Source organism: Mirounga angustirostris, unplaced genomic scaffold (genome assembly GCF_029215605.1).
Source record: "Mirounga angustirostris isolate CCGP_5_RB_7025 unplaced genomic scaffold, mMirAng1.0.hap1 SCAF_2, whole genome shotgun sequence".
NCBI lineage: Eukaryota > Metazoa > Chordata > Mammalia > Carnivora > Phocidae > Mirounga > Mirounga angustirostris.
The window spans coordinates 33,727,184-33,747,290 of record NW_026991710.1 but is presented as its reverse complement, the minus strand read 5'-3'; the positions used below and the strand labels follow the sequence as shown (position 1 = coordinate 33,747,290).

At 38.0% G+C, this 20,107-nt stretch overlaps 1 long non-coding RNA gene across 1 annotated transcript in view; it reads left to right on the top strand.

Annotated features, from left to right (window-relative positions):
• LOC123848623 (uncharacterized) overlaps positions 1-20,107 on the top strand; it is an 83,495-nt gene that overhangs the window by 43,537 nt on the left and 19,851 nt on the right. The window contains exons 2-4 of the long non-coding RNA XR_010409341.1: positions 135-228; positions 1,440-1,577; positions 6,016-6,090. This is a non-coding gene — a long non-coding RNA (uncharacterized LOC123848623). The remainder of the gene's footprint in view (positions 1-134; positions 229-1,439; positions 1,578-6,015; positions 6,091-20,107) is intronic.

Sequence of the window (20,107 nt, the reverse complement as noted above, 5' to 3'; positions counted from 1 at the left end):
TGACTTAGAAAAGGTTTTCTTAAAATTCAGATAGTATAATTATTTAGGAATATACTCATTACTATACTCACATGCTCCAGCATGAACTGTTTCTCTTCCCCTCTTCTATCTGTGTCCTTATCATTTTTTTCCAGAGTGGACCCCAACATGAGGCTTGAACTTACAATCCTGAGATCAAGACCTGAGCTGAGACCAAGAGTCAGATGCTTATCTGACTGAGCCACCCAGGTGCCTCTCCTTATCATTTTTTAATTGAGGTCTTCTTCCTAGTTTATTTCTTTTCTGCTGCTACATTCTCATATTTAAGGAATCTGAGTTACAACTAATGAATGAAAAGCCAGATAATTCATTTTATTTTCTGCAGTACCTTAGTTGCAGATACTACTTATCTTTAAAAAAGTAAAGGGGTATATCTGTATATCTTATTTTTGACCTTTAAAATTTTTAACTTATGTTTTGAACTGGTGATATATTTACATGGTTTTAAATTTAATACAAAATACAAAAGAATATTCAGTGAAAAGTTTCCCACCCTAATCCCTCAGTAACCCAAAAGTTTCTTCATGTAGAGGTAACCAATCTACTCTGTGTGATCTTCAGCCATCTAAAGGACATTATTTTGAAGCGAAAGCATATAATGGGGTCATCTCGCAGGAAAAAAAAAAAAAAAGTACCACAGATGACAATGAAAAACATTTCTTATCTCATTAGTTGTGGTTTTTAATCGAATGGCTTAATTTTATTTTGCCTATGGAGCAAATGGTAGCAAAATGTATTCTCTTAAATCTTGGTTGCATTTGAATCATTGACTATAGTTGTAAAATCCAATTAATTAAAAACCTGCATTATAAAATATCACAAGATGGAGATGTTGCTCCATGAAAGTGACAGCTAAATAGCATGAGGAAAAAAAAATCTTTTGTCTCTTTTTGAACATCTTTATTTTCTTTTTTATCTTGCTCCCTGTCTTCTGTCGTTCAAGGTAAAGGAATATTCAAAGAGACTGTGTTCAAATCCCTGATTTGCCTCTTTCTGCCTGTAATTCTGAATTAAATTAACCTCTAGAAGCCTTAAGATCATCTATAAATTCAGCCTTATGCTCTTGTTATGAAGATTACATTAAATATATGTGAATTGGCAAAGCCCTCCAGCAAAAGCCACCAAGAACATATCAACAGTTGAAGGAGCTGGATTTATCACTCATTGCAGTGAGGGAGAATGCACACCGTGGGAAGAAGGGCCTCTCCTTAAAAGGGTGTTAGAAAGGACCTATTATAGGATTGGGGCTGTGGTTGGGTGATTTGTGGTAGGGCCCAAGGAAGCAGGGTTCATTCTGGATTGAATGCTGTCAGAATGCAAGGACAATCTATGGCTGGGTATCTCACCATCTATTTACAGTACTCTCCCCTTTTCCATTGTTTCTCTTTCTGTCAACCAAGGTCCAGAAGCAGATGACGCTCCTGATATATTGTCAGAAGGTCAATAGTAGCCTACTACTACATCATAGTGCCTAAGTCACTCATCTTGCTTTATCCCATCACGTAGGCATTTTATCATCTCATGTCATCACAAGAAAGGTGAGTAGTTCAATAAGATATTTTGAAAAAGAGACCACATTCAAATAACTTTTATTACAGTACATTTTTATAATTGTCCTGTTTTATTATTGTTGTTGTTAACCTCTTACTGTGCTTAATTTATAAATTAAATTTTATCATAGGTGTGTATGTAGAGGGAGAATCATATTGTAAACAGATCCCTTCAGATCTAACTTTTTTTTTTTTAAGAATTTACTTACTCATTTGAGAAAGAGAGAGCACAAGCAGGGGGGAGCAGAAGAGGGAGAGAGAGAAGCAGGCTCCCTGCTGAGCAGGTAGTCCGATGCCATGCGGGGCTCAATCCCAGGGCCCTGAGATCATGACCTGAGCTGAAGGCAGGGACTTAACCAACTGAGCCACCCAGGTGCCCCTCAGATCTAACTTTAAAGTTCATTTATCCAGGACCAAAAGAGCATTTGGCCTAGGAATAATCCGCCGCCGCCCCCCCCCCCCCCCATTACTGAGGCAAGTGAGTCTTAGTATTCTAAAGAGTATCTGTGAATTCTGAAGTTTTCCACTCTGGCTGTTAGAAGCAGGGACTATCTCTTGGCCTTTGGTGAGTTCCAAGAACTGTTTACTCTTTCCTATAATCTTTTCAGGTGGTTCTTTCCCTGGCCTTATGTGACTTCCTCACACACATTCACTGAGCAGCACGCAGCTGAATATTAAAGGGGCCCCTCTGCACATCTCCAGATTTGTCTCTCTGATCCTCTGCTCTGCTGTGTGCATGCTGTTGACCTTGGCTCCCTTGGACTTGTAACTCCATCTCCTCAACTCAGAGAGATGGCCGGGCTCCACTTGGGCTCCCAGTTCATGGAGTTCCTGAAATTTACTCTAGGCAGTAAGCTGGAGGCAACTGGAGTCTTATCTTGTTTCCCATGTCTCAGAGATCACTGTCCTTGGTTCCCTAGTGTCAGTATCTTGAATACTCCTGTCTCCTACATTTTGTTCAGTTTTTTAGTTGTTTCAAGTGGGAGAGTAAATCAGATCCTTGTTACTCATATTGACTAGAAGCAGAAGCTGTCAAAAAAAAAAAAAAAGCATCATGTACTAAATCATTAGGTTAGAGTGTCTTAAACAACAACAAACAAACACGAAGATAGTATTTCTTAGTTCAGGCAGTTCTAACAAAGTACCATGGACTGGGTGGCTTAGAAATTTCCTTCCCACAGTCTGGAGGCTGGAAGGCCCAGCATGGTTTGGTTCCGGTGAAAGCCCCCATCTGGGTTGCAGACTGCTGATTGCTTGTGTAACAGTAAGCTTGAGAGAGAGAGAGAGCACATGAGAGGGGGGAGGGTCAGAGGGAGAAGCAGACTCCCCGCGGAGCAGGGAGCCCGATGCGGGACTCGATCCCAGGACTCCAGGATCATGACCTGAGCCAAAGGCAGTCGCTCAACCAACTGAGCCACCCAGGCACCCTCCCTGTCCTCTTCTTACACAGGCACTAATTCCATTCATGAGGGCTCCACCCTCATGACCTAGGTCTCTCGAGATGGTCTCTCCTCCAAATACCATCACACTGGAGATTAGACTTCAATATACAATTTTTGGGGAGAAACAAACATTCAGTCCATAATAACACCAAAGCAGATTTTTTTTTTACTCAATATAAAGAATGTCTTTCTATAGCCACAGTTATACAAAAATGGAATAGTTTTTCCCTGAAAAGAAATTGTGTTCCCTGTCACGCTGATATAGACAGAGGTTATAAGCATTGTCTGAATATTGTAGAATATATGCAGGTATGGTCAACAACTACAGCTTACGGGCCAGATCTGTCCCACCACCTGTTTTTTAAAATAAAATTTTATTGGCATGCAGCCATGCACATTTTTTTTTGTAAAGATTTTATTTATTTATTTATTTATTTATTTATTTATTTATTTATTTATTTTAAAGATTTTATTTATTCATTCATGAGAGACAGAGAGAGAGAGGCAGAGGGAGAAGCAGGCTCCCAAGGAGCAGAGAGCCCGATGCGGGACTCAATCCCAGGACCCTGGGATCATGACCTGAGCCGAAGGCAGTTGCTTAACCAACTGAGCCACCCAGGCGCCCAAGATTTTATTTATTTATCTGACAGAGAGAGACACAGCGAGAGAGGGAACACAAGCAGGGGGAGTGGGAGAGGGAGAAGCAGGCTTTCTGCTGAGCAGGACCCAAGCATGACCCAAGCCAAAGGTAGATGCTTAATGACTGATCCACCCAGGTGCCCCATACACATTTTTTTAAAACATATTGTGTATGTGTATGGTCCATTCCTGCTAAAATGACATAATGGAGCAGTTGTGATAGAGACTATGCCCTTCAAAGCCTAAAATTTCTTATCCTCTTCAGAAAAAATTGGCCAACCCTAGAGTAAAGCATCAGATATGGCTGATGTGACAAAACAACTTCTTTGATCCCTTCCCGACTTGAGATTCTATGAGTCTCTGAAGGCAGGGAATACGTTTATTGCCTAATGCAAAATTTGCATCTTCCTCTGTCACATATCTATCTATATTTATTTTAATATAATATTCTCCTCCCCATCTCACTTCTTTGTACAGTTGGTCCTCCCCAAATATCTCTATGTTTGTCCTTTAGCTTTACATCCTCCACCATATATATATTCTTTGTGATGTAGTATCATTCATTCCCTTTCCCCTACTAGTTCTTCTACCTCTGCTGCTTTTTTACTTTCCTCCTTACCTTCCATCTTACTCTTTTCCCTTCCACTTCCTTCTCTTCTTCTTTGTCCCCCCCCCTTCTCTTTCCCTCCCTCCTCCTTCTTCCTCTTCCCTTTTATTCAATAATTATTAATCGAGCACCATACTAGACAGTATTCTAGACATTGGGGCTATAACAAGAGAATCTCTGCCATCACAAAGCTTACATTGGTACCCAATTTGAAAAGCACAACCACAGTATGTTTTCAAGCCAAAAACAAATGAGTGTCCCCAAAAAGCATTTCAGAGAATCCAAGGAAAGACACGCTCACCAACTTTCATGATGCAAGAAAACACAGAGTGATCATCCCCTAGCAGGGCGGGCTTGCTTCCACAGCCTTGTCAACCTGCTCTCAATCTCAAGTGGAAAAACCTTCTGATAACAAAACATTTTTTTTTTAAGATTTTATTTATTTATTTGAGACAGAGAGAATGAGAGACAGAGAGCATGAGAGGGAGGAGGGTCAGAGGGAGAAACAGACTTCCCGCCGAGCAGGGAGCCCGATGCGGGACTCGATCCCGGGACTCCAGGATCATGACCTGAGCTGAAGGCAGTCACTTAACCAACTCAGCCACCCAGGTGCCCGATAACAAAACATTTTAAATTTCAACCAGAATGAGAGTGAGAAAAGATTGGGCACCACTCTCTCCAAAAAACAATTGCAATGCCCCATGTGATTTTTGTATATGTGCCACGTCAAAATGTTCTCACCTGTAGTTGCTGGAAGAGGCTTTCTTTTGATCATGAAAGGTACAGTTACTGAAAGGGCATTTGACACATGAAATAAATATTTCAGGAGCCACCAATGCCCCATAGCCAATCTTCCACATTTTATTAAAAACTAAAAATAACTTATATTTCAATTTCTGTGCAAAATCTCCCCAACTCTAGTTTTTAACTAATTAAAAAACAACAACAACAACTCTCCTTTAGGAGAATGTACTTTTCTTTTTATCATTGTCAATTTTTTTTCTCAGCAACTTGAATTTAATAGAGGATTAATATAAAGTATGATTCTGGAAAATAAGCAATGTTAATTATAGAGAATTCGTAACTGTGATACATTTAACCCCAGTAATTTAACAGTGACTTCATCTCTAAAATGAGTTTTGTGCTTTGGACTTCAAACTCTGGTTTACAGAAAACTTCTCAGATGAAATTGCTGCAAAGCCCTCACCTTGTTTCAAACACAGGGACCTACTGTTTGGCAAACGTGCTTGATCTTTGCCTCTTTGTTCTGTTCTGCTGTCTGTTCCATTTCTCTGGGCATGCGGTTTATACTGTTGTTAAAATTCTTTCAAATTGAAATTTATGTAGAGGAAAGGTATTCAGGAGGTCTGATGAACTGATACCTTGACATTACTCTGCTTCAAATAAACATTCCAATATCAGCTACTGAATAAGGAAATAGTTCTAAGCTTGCTCATTATTTCTTTCTACATCATTTGAACAGAACATCTTAAATTTAGCTATTTTTCTGAAAATATAAGATACTGTGTAAGCTTATCCAAACTTCTCTTACCTGTTGGAAATGGAATATCTGCTGATAAAGATTAAACAAATGCTATGAAAAAGTTACTGAATTTAATGTCATATACAAAGGAGATTTGTTATTATGTTTGCACTTCTTACTCTCAAGACAGGAACATTTCTGATTAATTTTTTTGTTAACATGCTGAATGTTCCCTAGGACTCTTCTATTTTGCAGGTCCTGACTTTAGGAAGTAAGTACCCTAGAGTTCCAAAAAGGAGAAAACACATCAATTCATTCCATGGATATTTAGTAAGTACCTACTATGTGCCAGGCATCTAAATCCCAGTAATTGAAATTATTACAAAAATGAAAATAAGATACAATTTAGCTATGTGCATCTAGCATTGTGTAGAGAAGGAAATAAGAGGGATAATCATCTTAATAGTTGGTCAGAGACCAACCAAGTTCCTCATCTTCAGCTACTGGCTGTCTGACCTTGGGTGAGTCATTTAATCTCTCAGTTTTAGTTTGCTTACCTGTAAAAGGGCGGTAGCAATATTTCCTATTTTGTTGGGTTGCCCTGAGTTTAAATAAAGTAATGTAAATAAAGGTTTTAGCATTGTTCCTGCTACGTCATAGTCTTCGATTAATGTTATATATGATCCTTGGGGAACAGATGGATGAATCAGCCTTTCTCTTCAGTTACAATTCACAAGGAGCCATGGGGTTCTTGGAGATGGTAGATGTATTTTTCCCTTAAAATGATATCTATTATTATTTTTTATATCTATAATTTTTCACTATTATTTTTCATTACGTATTTCTGAAAATAAAAACTAAAAACCTAAAAAAGTCTTAATTGAAAGATCGGATTTGAATGAGAGCGATACAACATTGTATGTAAGACAAGTTTTAAAATGTTAACCCAAATTCCTTGGGATCAGATTGGAAGAAACTCCTGTTTAGAGAGCAGAGAGGACACTAAGCACAAGCAGGGATCTGAGGAGCCAGCCATGGCAGAATGGGAGGGTCTTCAAAGCATAATGAGAAGCTTTGCTTCTAGCAACAGAAACCAACACTCACAAAATTGAAAATTCTGTGAATTGACCAAAACAAGAGATAAGAAATTGAGGAATACAAAATTTTATGGGAAGTCAAGTGATGTATTGGCAGTCTATTAAACACTGCAGATCATCCTATGGGCTTTGTTCTTGAATGAGTAGGCATCCTTTCAAAGTTAAGGAAAATAAGGCACAAGAGGGTTTAATAATTTGCCATGAATCACTAACTTAACATTCTTATTTTAAAAGTTAGTAGGTCCAGGCTGATATTTCTCACCATCAACTTGCTGAGGGGGATGAATTCCATAGAGACAGAAAGTAGATTAGCAGTTGCCAGGAACTGAGGGTGGGTGAGATGTGGAGTGATACTAATGGACATGGGGTTTCTTGACTAAAATCAATGGGGATATGGTGGTGAAGAGCATAGACATGGTTCCTGTCCTTAGGGGGATTAGCATCTATGAAGGAGACAAGACAGCAAAACAATCATTGTGTTAAATGCAATGGTTGCAGAAGTGAAGAGAACCCAGGTCAGTGGCACTTACGCAGGAAGTAACTTGTAAGAATGAGTAAGAGTCAGAGGAAGAGGGATGGGAAGCAGCAGGAAGTAAATTATGGTATTCCCGACAAAATAAACAGTATATTCAAAGAGATGAAACAGCACATGACATATTTAGGACCTGAAAAGAATTTAGATCAATGGGAACAAGGTGGGAAGAAAGGAGAGGCTCGGAAATGGGGGTCAGACCACACAGAGGCTCATAGATCATATTAGAGTTTGGTCTCTGTCCCAGAAACAATGGAGAACCATCAAAAGTTTTTAAGGAGGCAAGTGACATGATCTGATTTGTTTTTGAGAGATCACTGCAGAATGGGGAATGATGAGGATGAGGCAAGACTGGAGACAGGGAGACCAGTTAGGAGGGATAATCTTGGTAGAGAAATAATGTGACTGAACCAGGCTGGTAACCTTGTAGACGATGAGAGGTAGAGAGATGAAAGAGATATTCTGAAGTTGAATCAGCAGGACTTTGTGATTAATGGAAATGAGATATTAGAGGGATTCAAGGATTATTACAAGGTTTCTGGCCTGAGCAACTTGGACGCATTCACTGAGCTGAGAGCACAGAAGGGGAGGAGATTTGGAGAGATTTCAACTTTAGAAATGTTAAGTTTGAGGTGCCTCTGAAGATATCCAAATGAATATGCCTGGTGGGTAGTACATATCTAAAGGTCAGGAGAAGGACTAGCCTGGAGCCATGCACCAGTGAGTCATCATCAACCTAGAGATGGTAATTGAAAGCTGGAAGGATGAGGTCCTGGGAAAGTGGAATGAAAAGAGAAGGGATCTCAGGTTAAACTCATGAGGAGCACCAACAAGTAAGCACAGGACAGAAGGAAGGAGCCTGCATAGGACACCAGAGCCAAGAGGAAGGAGAAGAATCAGAGAACCATTGTGTCCCAGAAACCAAGGAGAGGAAGTGGTCAAATGTGTCAAATGCTGAAGACAAATCAGTAGAATAAGGACTGAGAATTCTCTGTTGAATCCAGTAACAAGGAACTTAGAGATTTCAGTGGAAACCCAGATTCCAGTAAGTAGGTGAGTGATCTGAAGATAAGACAGTGGAAACAATTCTTTGAAGAAATGAGTCTGTGACATAGCTGGACAGAAATGTGGAATCAAATGGAGTTTTCTTAAAATAAACAAAAAGGGTGGGAGAGAATTAGGTAATTAAATGACAAAAAGACAAAAAATTAGCCAACGAAGAGGGGGACGCTGAAGATGCAAGAGAAATGGATTTTAATAGATGGAAAAAGATACTTCTAGAAGACAGGAGGAAGTCTTTCACTTTAGGTGGGAGAGTAAGAGAGACATCTCTTCCTTTGTAACAGAGGGGGAAGGAGGAAAAGATGTTCTGGACCTATTTAAGTTTCTGGGTTTCGTGCAGTGTGTGCTGGAGCCAGTTCCTACTAGCTCATGGGAGCCAATTGTTAAATTTTCAGAAATTTTGAGAACTGGATAATATACATTATAAGCTTGAATTCAGCCAGGGTGGGAATATTTATACCATGGAAACTGACAAACTACAATCAGAACTTCCTCACACCCCAGGCCTCCAGAGAGTTGGTTATTAGGCATTTACCAGCACACCACTGGCCAGGGTAGTGAAGGAGTGCACTGTCTTGTCTGTCGGGTAGAAAGGAGGATTTGTATGCTGTGTCAGAGTTGGAGGAACGTGAAGAGAGGTTGAATTCTGTGAAGCATGGCAGAGAGAACCACGCAGGGAAATACCGAATGACTATCAGGCTGTACTAAGGGACCAGTCGAGGTTGGAGACTGTTGGTCTACGGTGGAATCAATGTGTGCAGGTGTGGGGCACCTGGGTGGCTCAGTCCGTGAAGGGTCAGCCTTCCCCTCAGGTCATGATCCCGGGGTTCTGGGATTGAGCCCCGCATCGGGCTCCCTGCTCCGCGGGAAGCCTGCTTCTCCCTCTCCCACTCCCCCTGCCTGTGTTCCCTCTCTCAAATAAATAAATAAAATCTTTAAAATAAATAAATAAATGTTTAATTTCTTAATAGGTATAAGTTGTGAGAATTTTCTTCGTGAATGAAAAATGGCATTTCAGTAAGATAACCGAATTGATGGTACGCTTGTATCTGCGATCTTCGTGATTAGTGCCAGATTTAACAAATACAATTCCTTTTCACACACTACCCTGAGATTAGCTGGGCGTCATGGCTGTGAAATAGCTAGATTCCGTGCTGCTGTGGGTATAAACCTTGCCCACGTAACTTACGTTCTTTCTTCCGAGATAAGTGAAGGTGAATGGCATGCAGAGTTCATACTGGGGAGGACACTTTCTTTTACATCAAAGTAATTATCTCATTGCATTTCCCACTTGAATAGCTGATCCATCAAAAACATAGCAAATAAAGCTATCGATTTTAGTCCCTTCACACTAGATTTTTTTCTTACTATTTTATTCTTCTAACCTTGAGGTATTTGGATATGCAGTAAGAGGGAGAGGTACCAGAGAGAGCAGGAAGTATGCAGATTTTTTTTTTTCCTTGGGTCACTCTTCATTTTGGCCAGCAAGGGGAGTTATAGGAACAATTTCAGTTGTTTAAGCTGAGACACTGGTGGGCAGATCTCCCCCAGTTGATGATCAGTCACCAAGTCTCTTGCACTGGTCTTTCTGTGTAACCCAACTAGTATTTTACTGTTATGTACCAGTGTCGCTGTCTCCCTTTCATCTCGCAGTTTGCTGACCCAACATTAATTGTGAACTTCAAAGTAAAAACTCTACTGGAATGGTGGCCCATTGGAAATGAAGTGAGCTTCTATGCCCAGGTGGCATAAAAATCTAATTGTAGCCAGGAGCAGCCCAAGCCCCCTTAATGCGGATAAGACAGCATTCAACTGGCTTCAATAAAAAGGGACTTAAATGGAAGGGAGGTGGCCTTGAGGAGAGCCGCCAGGACTGCCAGACTGAGAAGGCCATTGTTCTATGTTCTCCTGGGGCTTATGGAGATTGACAAGGCACCTGCTGCTTTCTAGAGCTGACCATTCTCAGGTCAGCCCTGAAAACAGCCAGGGCTGGGACATTCCCCCAGCCTCTGGCCCCTAGCCATCCAGGTGGTGGAGATTCAAAGATGTAGGTAGAAGGTGTGGGAAGAGCCCTCAGGAGGAATCTGGAGAGACTGTTTCCACTCTGTGAACCCAGGACCACTTTCTCCCCTTTCAATCATATTTCATGCTTCTTAGCTCCAACCAAGGTTTTCTGTGGTCGTCTGTGGAGTTCCTCTGCTAGTAACATTTTTAATCACTGACCACTTTCACAGTTAATGGTTCACTTCTTAGTTTGGGACCAGAATCGATGATTATGTACCCTACTTAGTGCCTTGATCCTGCTTTCCCAATCCCCACCATAGCTGCTAAACATATTATGTTGCTGTTAATGGCAAAATAGACTAAAAAATCACTGGTTTTCTTCATGTGAAGATCAAGTTTTAATTTCAGTGATTTAAAAGATATGCATTGAATAAATTATATGCCCCATGCTTTGCTTATGGACAGACTGTGCTGTATAAAGGAGAGAATCTGGCCCTAAGAACAGAAGACATGGATTTAGTAATGACTCTGCTGCTTATGAGCCATATGATCTTGGATAAATCATGTAATTTTGTGGGGGTTTAAGTATTCTCAATAAAAAAAAAAAAAACTGGGGAGGGCAGACTAACTGAATGGACAAGATTCCAGACTCAAGAGTCAGGCAGACCAGCGTTTCATCCTGGCTATATCATGTATTGGTTAGATGACTTTAAGCAAGTGACTATTAGCATTACTTTAAGGCTTTAATGAAATACTGTACACAAAACCCTTAGCATCATTCTTAGAATATAATAAGCATTCAACAAAGAATAGTTATTATCATAATCATGATAATGATCTTAATTATTAAAGTTCTATTAGGGCTTTTTAAAAAAAATCCAAAAGGCGATGACTTCACTCTGAAATGTGACCAATTGTTATGAATGCACCTACTCATCTGATCCTGTCCTTCGGGAAATTATGAAACAGGCTGAAATTATACAGAACTTGGTAAAATATTTAGATTTATTATATAAAACTACAGTAACATTTAGCAAAAAATGTGGTTATAGGCATGGTAATAAATACAGTCATGGGTTGATTTCTTTTTGTTGTTGTCATAGTGTAATGCCTGTTAAAAAATCTTTAAAGGTTAAAGTTCATATTCAGTAGTAGCACTAAGAGTTTGAAACAAGAGAGTGATTGGCTCCTTTTATTTATTTTTAAAGATTTTATTTATTCATTTGAGAGAGACAGAGAGAGTGAGGGAGCGCACAAGGGGGGGGAGGGGTTGAGCGACAGGGAGAAGCAGACTCCCTGCTGAGCCGGGAGCCCAAGCTCTATCCCAGGACCCAGAGATCATGACCTGAGCCACAGGCAGATATTTAACCATCTGAGCCACCTAGGCGCCCCATAATTTTAAAACTGATTTAAGATTTTCTTTTAATTCATAAGTTTTGAAAATGTTTAGGCTGGGGGCGCCTTGGTGGCTCAGTCGTTAAGCATCTGCCTTCGGCTCAGGTCATGATCCCAGGGTCCTGGGATCAAGTCCCGTATCTGTCTACCCGCTCAGCGGGAAGCCTGCTTCTCCCTCTCCCACTCCCCCTGCTTGTGTTCCCTCTCTCGCTGTGTCTGTCTCTGTCAAATAAATAAATGAAATCTTAAAAAAAAAAATGTTTAGGCTTAATTTAAAATTTTTCTTTTTTTTTTATTATTTTAAAGATTTTTATTTATTTATTTGAGAGAGAGACTGAGAGAGAGCATGAGAGGGGGGAGGGTCAGAGGGAGAAGCAGACTCCCTGCCGAGCAGGGAGCCCGATGCGGGACTCGATCCCGGGACTCCAGGATCATGACCTGAGCCGAAGGCTGTCGCCTAACCAACTGAGCCACCCAGGCTCCCAATTTAAAATTTTTCTTAGATAATAATAGTTATTAGAAATAAGCTGTGTTTACTAGCTCTTCAGCTGGGATGGCAAACTGATATAATTCATTGAGTAAGTGGATATCCAATGCTCATTATGTTCCAGGTACTGCTGTAGGTGTTGGGATATAGCAGTGAATAAAACAGACCAAAGCCCTGCCCTCATAAAACTGACCTTCTCCTGGGGCTTACCTTCTGCCAGGATGTCAGCCCTCATAGAGGGCCCATCTGCCAGGCTCTAGTAACAAGAATTGGGAGACCACACCAGGACTCATTTAAAAAGAATGCCATGGCTGACTGGTGATTTCCATCAAGGGGGAGGGGTGGGAGAACCTCGGACTGTGCTGAATGTACCAACATCTCCAAAGAGCACTGCTATCCCATCAGCTAGCCACTGGCTACATGTAGCTATTGAGCACTTGAACTGTGGCCAGTCCAAATTAAGATATGTATAAAATATCAAATACACATTGGATTTTGAAGACTTAGTAGGCAAACAAGAGGTAGAATATCTCGTTAAAAATTTCATACTGATGACATGTTGAAATAATAATATTATAAATATATTAGGTTAAATAAAATACATTTAAAGATTAATTTCATATTTCTTTTTAGCTTTTAAAAATGTGGCTACTAGAACATTTTAATATTTTACATGTGGCTCTCCTATTCCTGTATGGCCATGCTGGTAGCGTGTCCGTCCAGGCTTGAGTCCATGTAACGCCAGGAACGTCCTAGCCAATGCAGACAGGAGACAACACTGTCAAAAAGCCAAAACGTGCTGGCGGCGGCTTTTTCTTCTTCCTCTTCTTCTCCTTCTCCTCCTTCTTCTCCTTCTTCTCCTCCTTCTTCTTCTTCTTCTTTCTTCTTCTTCTCCTTCTCCTCCTCCTTCTCTTTCTTCTCCTCCTCCTTCTTCTTCTTCTTTCTTCTTCTTCTTCTTCTTCTTCTTCTTCTTCTTCTTCTTCTTCTTCTTCTTCTTCTTCTTCTTCTTCTTCTTCTTCTCCTTCTTCTTCTTCTCCTTCTTTTTCTTCTTCTTCTCCTTCTTCTCCTTCTCCTTCTTCTTCTTTCATCTGGAATGGTAAGTAACCTTGTCTCCCCCTGGCGTTTGTACAGCATTTCACAGTCTACAAAGTGCTTTCACAGCTTTCCCATTTTGGCCTCCAACCATTCCATGAAATAGGTAAGATCCTAAAGATCTTAGCTTAGCTTAGATTAGATTAGAACATCATGGTGGGGAATATACTGCATCTCAGTGGGGTGACTTATTTAGATAATACTACTGACATATATTCTGATACAGAGGGCAGGGAAAGGGAAGTAGCCATTAATGGAACAGGAAGAAATACAGAAGACACTCCAAATTAACAAAGGGGAAAACAGAACATATATTTAGTTGTTGAAATGAGAAATATAGAGAAAAAGAAAAAGAGGAAACCAAAATCTAAATTAAATTGATTAATAGAGGGGCGCCTGGGTAGCTCAGTTGGTGAAGTGTCTGCCTTCAGCTCAGGTCATGATCCCAGAGTCCTGGGATTGAGTCCTGCATGAGACTCCTTGCTCAGCGGGGAGCCTGCTTCTCCTTCTCCCTCTCCCTCCACCGCCTCCCTCCTGCTTTCTTTTGCTATCTCTCTCTCTCAAATAAATAAATAAATAAATCTATCTTAAAAAAATAAATTGATCAATAGAGAATAAGATAAGAACATTAGATGTGAGGAACTGAAATGTACCCATTAAAAAACAGAAACTGCCAGATTTGGTTAAAAAAAGTAAAATTCAGCTGTATGATAGGTACAAGGAACGTGCCTACACAAGTAGCAAAGAAAAGGTATGCAAAGATAAAGAAATTCGAGTTGGTGATATTAATATCAGACAAGTGAAATTAAGTTGAAAGTACCAAACAAGATGAAGAACATCATGCAAGGATATAAGATTATGTAAATAAATTTACAAAATTTAAAATTTATTTATAAGAATGAAAATAACAAAAGTTTAACACAGACTTAACCATCATTAGAGAAAAAAATTTACATTAAAGGAACTAAGTATCTTAAATCTAAAATCTAGTTCTTTGACAAGATCAGGGAAATTGATACCTCGCCCTTCTCACACACAGGCAAGGAGCAGAAGAGGCAAAATGAAGAAGGAGAAATAAATCATAATGCCCACATATAGGAGAGATTAAAGGAATAGTTAGAGATTACTTCCTGCAATTCTTTGTCAGCAATTTGAAAATTTAGAGGAAATGATATGATTTCCTGATTAAAAAAAAAACACAGTAAGTAAAATTGACCCCCCAAAGAAGTAGAAAATGTGAACAGATCAATCATTAGAGAAGAAATTGAAAAGGTGATAAAAAAAAATTTATCAAAAAAAGTCACCAAAACCATATGGATGGCTTCCCAGCTAAGTTTATCTGACTTTAAAAGAAGAGATAATTACAAGGTTATTTACCATTCCAGATGAAAGTCTCCTAATTCGTTGTATAAAACAGCAAACTTTAATACCAAAACCTGGAAAACGTAGTATAACAACATAAAGAAAACTACAGAGCAATCTCACTTATGAATATAAATTCAAAAACTCAAAATAAAATATTAACAAACAAAATCCACATAGCAAAAGATAATACATTATGACCAAACAGAATTTGTTTGAAATACAAGAACGATTCATTACTATATAATCTATTATATAATCTATTGCATCAATAAAGGAGAAAAATATAAGCATTTCGATAAATGCTAAAAACTTATTTGTTGGAATTCAGCAGCCATTCTTGATAAAATCTCTTAGAAAAATAAGAATAGAAGGAAACTACTTAAATAACCTTAAGACTAACAAAGTCCAGCAAGCAAATAAGCAATGGCAAATCACAAAAGCCATTTCAATAAAAAATAGGATGGCTACCAGCAACAATATTCTGTACATTGCCTTATAAATTTTGGCAGAAAAAGAAATTAAAACAGTTGTCATCTATCTAGGCAAAAAATTTAAAAGACCCCCCACTTTACACTAATATAAAATAAATTCCAGGATTAAAAACTTAAACATAAAAATGTAACTCAATAAAGATATTACACAAAGAGATCTAGGTTAGTATGTGTTCAGTCAAAAGGCTGAGGGTATATCATCTTTTCTAACCATGGCTGAAAAACTGCAAAACTCTAAAAGGAAAGATACAATGCCAGTCTCTGTGTGACAGAAGATATAAATAAAACAATAAACAAACAAAGGACTTGGAATGATACTTTCATTCTTTGGGATTTTTTTTCCTAGATGCATTATTTACACAGTCCAGGAGAAAAGAGGCTACTTTCTCTGTGGAAAACAAATCTGATCAGAGATAGAGAATCTCTGAGGAAAACCAACCCACATACACATACAATTTTAGTATGAGGGTCTTCATGACTGTTTAAAGCCCATCCATTCACACCAGGTGTGGTCCATGTACCCTAAATTGAGAATTCCTCAATGACACCAACAACAAAAACCAATACTTCCATTAAAAATGGACAAACCACTTGGACAGACATTTCTCCAGAGAAGATATAAAAATGGTCAACGGCATATAAAACAAAATGCTCAACATCACTAATTATCAAGAAAATGCAAATTAAAACCACAATGAAATATCACCTCAACTCCATTAGGATGGTTACTATAAAAAAAAAAAAAGCAGAAAATAACAAGTGTGAGCAAGGATATAGCAAAATTGGAACTCTTGTGCACCATTGGTGGGAATTCAGAGTGGTATAGTTGCTATGGAAAGCAGTATGCCAGTTTCTTAAAAAATTAAAAGTGGAAATACCATATGATTCAGCAATTTCACTTCAGGGTGTATACCAAAAGGATTGCAAACGTATTTGTACATCTATGTTCATAATAGTATTATTCACCATAGCCAAGAGGTGGAAGCAACCCAAGAGTCCCTCAACAGATGAATGGATAAACAAAATGTCGTATATATATATATATGCAATGCAATATTATATATAATTAAAAAGGCAGGAAATTCTGACACATGCTACAGTGTGGATAAACCTTGAAGACATTACGCCAAGTGAAATAAGTCAGTCATAAAAAGACAAATGTTCATATGAGATATCTACAATTAGTCAAATTCACAGAAACAGAAAGTAGAATGGTGGTTTCCAAGAATTGGGGAGAAGGGGAAATGGGGAGCAGTTGTTTAATGGATAGAGAGATTCAGTGTTGCAAGATGACAAAGTTCTGGAGATTGGTTGCACAACAATGTGAATATACTTAACACCACTAAACAGTCCATTTTTTTAAAATGGTAAATTTTATGTTACATGTATTTTACAATTACCAAAAAAAATTCCTGCCTTACACATTTTCTACGTACTCATAATTTTGACTATTATAAGCATATGCAAATGACCCCCAGATCTATAACTTCAGTATAAATTCCTCCCCTGACATTAGGATTTATATCTCTGATTGCCTGCTGGGCTTCTCTTATTGGATTGTATTCCGCTGGTTTTTTAAACTCAACGTGTCCCAAACTGATTTTGACCGCAAACCTGCTCCTCCTCCTCTTTCTTATTCTATGCCTGTGAATGGATGAATAAATGGACCTTGGATCTTTTTCATAGGAACCTAATAATCTGTCTGATATCAAGATAATGGGTCATTTGAGTCATGGTTTTTTTGTATCTGTTCTATTGATATGTAATTCACCTACCGTATAGTTCACCCATTTAAAATACGCAATTCATGGCTTTTAGTTTATTCACAAAGTTGTACAATTTTTACCATAATCAATTTTGGAATATTTTCATCACCTCCCTCCAAAAACCTCTGTATTTTTCACCTATAACCCCTACAGACTCTCCATCTCTTGCAGCTCTACACAACCACAAATCTACTTTCTGTCTCTGTAGAATTGCCTATTATGGACATTTCACATAAACAGAACCATATACAATGTGATCTTTTGTGATTATCTTCTTTCACCTGCCATAATGTTTTCAAGGTTTATCCATGCTGTAGCATACGTCATCAATACTTTATTCCTTTTTCTGGGCAAATAATATTGCATTGTACTGATAAATCACATTTGGTTTATCCGTTCATTAGTCAGTGGATAGTTGGGTTGTTTCTATTTTTTGGCTATTATGAATAACGCTGCCATGAACATTGATATATACATTTTTGTGTGGACATATGTTTTCATTTCTCAGGGGCATATACCTAAAAGTGAGTGCATTGATGGGTCAAATGGTAACTATAATGGTTAGCTTTTCCAGGGGCTGCCAGACTATTTTCCACAGTGGCTGCACCATCCTACATTCCCACCAGCAATGTATGGTTCCAATTTCTCTACACCTCATCAACACTGTTGTTTTCTGTTTTTGTTTGTTTTATTTTTCTTTATTTTTAGTCTAGCCATTCCTAGTGGCATCTCATTGTGACTTTAATTTGCATTTCCCTAATGATTAATGATGTTGAGCATCTTTTCATGTGCTTATTAGCCATCTGTATATTTCTTTGGAAAAATATCCTTTGGAGAAAGTCCAGATCCATTTCCCATTTTTAAATTGTTTTTTTTTTTTTCTTTCTTACTATTGAGTTCTTTATGTATTCCAGATACAAGTCCCTTACTAGATACATGATTTGAAAATATTTTCTTCCATTTCGTGGGTTGTCTTTTCACTCCCTTGATAGTGTCCTTTGCATCACTAAATGTTTTGCTTTTGATGATGTATATATAAATTTTTTATGAAGTCTAATTTATCTCTTTTTTTCTTCTGTTGCTTGTGCTTTTGGTGTCATATCTAAGAAATTTACCTAATCCAAGGTCACACATTTTTCTCCTTTATATTCTTCTAAGAGTTTTATAGTTTTAGCTCTTACATTTAGGTCTTTGATCTATTTGTGCTAATTATTATATAGGTTTTGAGGTAGGAGTCCAATTTCATTCTTTTGAATATAGATACCCAGTTGTCCTAGCACTGTTTGTTTAAAAATACTGTCCTTTCTGGTCTTGATGACCTTGCCAAAAACCAATTGACCAAAGATACATGAGTTTATTTTTGGACTCTTAGTTATATTCCATTGATTTACATGTATATCTTAGGCGAGTACCACACAATTTTGAATACTGCTGCTTTGTAGTAAGTTTTGAAATTGAGAAATGTGAGTCCTCCAATTTTGTTTATCTTTTTTCAAGATTGTTTTAGCTATTCTAGGTACTCTGAGTTTACACAGGAGTTTTAGGATAAACCTATCAATTTCAAGAAAGAAACCAGATGGGGTTTTTATAAGGATTTGTGTTGAATCTGTTGAATTAATTTCACATTTTATTTATGATTTGTGGCTTTCATACCAAATTCTTTTCTGCTATTGTTTTCAGGGAAATTCATTGGCTTTTCAATAAAGTGAAAGCAAACAAGTGTGCAGAATAATACTAAAAAGCAAAATACAATTTGTAAAGCTTATTTTGTCACAATTTTAAATGAAATCAACAGTTTTGCACTTAACTAACAAATTACTTATTAAATAAGCAGTTTCTCAATGGTTTGGTTTGTCAGGAACCTTGTAGATATCTGGTAACTTGTTTGCTTATGATTCTGGGCAGCTATAGCTAGAATTCAGATTGCCCCAGTCTAAATGTCAAGGTTTATCAAGCACAACTTTTTATAATTTCTTTAACTTTTCAAATTAAGCAAGATATTATTTACAAAGAACAAGGCCCCAATTTACATTAGTACCTTAAAAAAAAAATAAAGCTTTATTTATATGGGTGATAATTATTGTGAAAGCATTTTTTTGATATGAGCTAACTTTCTGAATTTGTGCTTTGCTTTAGAATAAATCACAGTACTCTCTTTGTTTACCTAAGCAGTATGTCCTTGAAAACTATTAAAATCATTTACACATTCTTTGCAGCATTATGCACTCATATATAAAGGTCATTCTGTTAGCAGCACTAACTGTACTGATCATTTATAAAAGTATTTACACATTATACTTTTATATAACTATTTCTTTTGACTAGTATATTTTAGTGTCTCTTTTTAAATCAGGAATATGAATGAAATTGTTTCCTGATCCATTATTTGAGACTTTTGAACTTACTTTGATGTTCCCCCCCAGAAAAAATTCACTGCCCAAGTTTAGGACTTAAAAGTCCCTCTCACTAACCTTTGTGGTAATATTCTCACTGTATGAGGATAGTGACTTAATTGATATTGTTATTGTTGTTAATGCTGCTACTATATCTGGGAATAATAGCAATTGTCTTGGGGCACCTGGGTGGCTCAGTCAGTTAAGCGTCTGCCTTTGGCTCAGGTTATGATCTTGGGGTCCTGGGGTAGAGCCCTAGCCCCACATCACATCGGGCTCCCTGCTAAGTGGAGAGTCTGCCTTCTCCCTCTCCCTCTGCTCCTCCCCCCTGCACGTGCTCTCTCGCGCGCAAAAAAAAAAAATCTTAAAAAAAAATAACAGTTGTCTTGACCACACTTTGTTTCATTTCTGCTAATAAGATAAATTTAAAAAGAAAACTGATATTGAAGATGACTCCAGTTGTAATCCTCAGGACTTTTCCTTTCGCCTAATCTTAATTACCTCTAAGCTAGGCTTTTGTAGAACATCATCTGTTGACTTCTAATTATAGGTTCATCAAAAGAGTATTTGACTGGGGTACAAAGAGCTTTTAACTGAGGTATTTTCCCACAATTAAAGGAGCTGAAAAACAGAATAATTTATGACGTTAATCAGTAAGATAAG